Source organism: Panicum hallii, unplaced genomic scaffold (genome assembly GCF_002211085.1).
Source record: "Panicum hallii strain FIL2 unplaced genomic scaffold, PHallii_v3.1 scaffold_284, whole genome shotgun sequence".
NCBI classification, from domain to species: Eukaryota; Viridiplantae; Streptophyta; class Magnoliopsida; order Poales; family Poaceae; genus Panicum; species Panicum hallii.
This window is the reverse complement of record NW_020356386.1, coordinates 17,839-20,242: the sequence shown is the minus strand read 5'-3', so window position 1 is coordinate 20,242 and position 2,404 is coordinate 17,839. Positions and strand designations below refer to the sequence as shown.

Genomic DNA, 2,404 nt, shown 5'->3' with positions numbered 1-2,404 from the left:
CAGCGCCTGGGGCAGAGAAGGCTCGGCTCAGGCGGCGGGACGACTCGCTGCTGCAGGTGCAGGACGGCATCCAGAGCTACCGATCGAGTACTTTTAACGATACTGGAACTAGATTGATCTAGTCGATACGATCGAGTACTTTTAACGATACTGGAACTAGATTGATCTAGTCGATACGGCAAGAACAGAATCAGTCCGATCGGTCGGGTGAGGAAGCATCGGACAGGTCCGAACTGAACTAAAGGCATCGAACAAGTCCGATGGGTTTAGGAAGCTTCGAGTAGATCCGATCGGCACTGGGGAACATCGGACAGAAAGAGGTCAGAAGCTATCGGCTGGCCTTGCCGATACACCTGATCGGCAGGCGTGCCGATATAGCACAGAAGTCGAGAGATCGGCTAAGTGTTGATGGATCGGCCAAGCTTCAGCCGATACAAGAAAGGATAGCCGACGTGAGTCTTGCAGAAGTATAGCCGATGGGAAAAAAGGGTAGAAACGCAGCCGATGCCAAGGAACAGAACGGTGGAAAGCGTATCGGCTAAACAAGCCGATGCAAAGGACAAGCAAAGGCTGTATCGGCTACGGGCGAGATTGGCAACTCATCAGCCGATACTTTATTACTGTGTTAGTGTCAAATAAAAGCACCATCAAAATCAAACTCGTTTTAAGGTTGAGCAGTGGACGGTCTGCACAGCTTTGACAAAGAGGCACTTAAGGCACCACGATAACAGGAGACCAACCCACCACATAATTTTAATACAACCTTAATAACAGTTACACAATACAAACCAAATAACTAATACCAAATAGAGGTCCAAACAACACAACACAACATAAAACAACATAGACATCAATTCAACTAATCATTACATAATACTAATACGACGTCCAAACACAAGACAACATAAAACAACATAGCCATCAATTCAACTAATCATTATAGTAATCCTCAAAATATTATTTTGATTGATGACATGATCCAGATCGAGGTTCAAAAGACGAACAGCACCCCGAGATCTGGCTAGTGCAGGCTTTGAGAAGACACCACAATTTTGCTGAGCTTGAGTAGCTATATTCACCATGAGTTGGAAATCGGCAGGAGCAGGTGAAGAACCGACCCAAAAATAGTAAAGCTCTCCGTGTTCAAAGAAGAAAATAAATGCTTCATCTCCGCCACTTAAAATACACCCACCATTCTTGGAGATTTCCGAACCAATAGGATTACCGTAAGTTAGCTGATGATGTACGAACCAATGTTCACCAACGAGATGTGGGATCAGTGCATTAGAAGTAAACAGATTATTACAACGTGGGCATGATAGTGTTTTAAAAAGACACGCCTCCACATGTGCGTCGTAATGGGATGCAGACATCTCTTCACCGCATCCATCAAAAGGGCAAGCAAATGTAGCATCTGCAGTCACATGATCAAGTGACACTAGTCGACTAGTATTATGTCTAAATCTTTCAGCGTGACTTCGTGAGCATTCGGAACAGAATAGATGTTGACACACTGGATTCGAAGAAAAACGTGTGACGTGGAAGCACTGAAAAAAAAGAGAAAATAGAAAAAATGTGAATAACGAGAGAATTAGAATAGTAGGAGGAAAGCTATTGACCAAGTGAAAAAATTGGAACCTGAAAAGCCCCGTTAGATAGAGCGGATCCACACACAAAACAGTTGAAAGGAATCTTAGCAATGGTACCGTAACCCTGCAATACATTATATATGCAAATTAAATCACGTGAAAAGAAGAACAGGAGGAAACTAGGTACGGACGGCGGCGCACTCACCGAAGATGAAGGCATAGTGGCGCGGAGGTGGAGGCGTCGGACGTCGAGGAGGAACGGGCTGGGCACACAAGGCGAGATTGTTCTAACTCTTAGTTTGTCTTCTCTCCCTCCGACGGACGTCCCACTGCCCTTTTATACTTCAAGGGAGTAGGGGGAGGTCAAGTAAATGGCTGGAAGATTCTTGGTTTGGGGAGATGGCGAGACATAACATGTCAGAGCTAGCCCTGCTACAAGAAAAAGGAGCGCAGGGGGAGGTGACAGATAGAAAGATAAGCTTGCAAAAAGTAGAGACATGCATTGAGCTATGCATTAGTTTATAGCACTGTGAATAACAATAAAATACACATTACATGCCCTCAAACATTTGTTGTGATAAAAAGAAAGTACTAGTTAGTATATATATGAGCCAACATCGTTATAATTAAAGTGGCAAGTCAAAAACAAGAAAATAATAGCTTCTTTGGACAATACAAACTTGCAAATCCCTTTGAAATTAAAATCTACCACTACACCAGTAGCTTCAAAGCTTACGGACTGCGCGCATGGTAGATGTGTGGCCGTGAACTGTGATGAACAGTATAGCCTACAGCAGCCGTTAACAGTGATGAAC

At 44.0% G+C, this 2,404-nt stretch overlaps 1 long non-coding RNA gene across 1 annotated transcript; it reads right to left on the bottom strand.

Annotated features, from left to right (window-relative positions):
- Positions 1–725: 725 nt before the first annotated feature.
- Positions 726–1,898, bottom strand: LOC112878660. The gene is made up of 3 exons (XR_003225821.1): positions 1,795–1,898; positions 1,639–1,713; positions 726–1,547 (listed from the first exon to the last, which is right to left on the bottom strand). It is a non-coding gene; the product is annotated as an uncharacterized LOC112878660 (long non-coding RNA).
- Between the last annotated feature and the right edge of the window lie 506 nt (positions 1,899–2,404).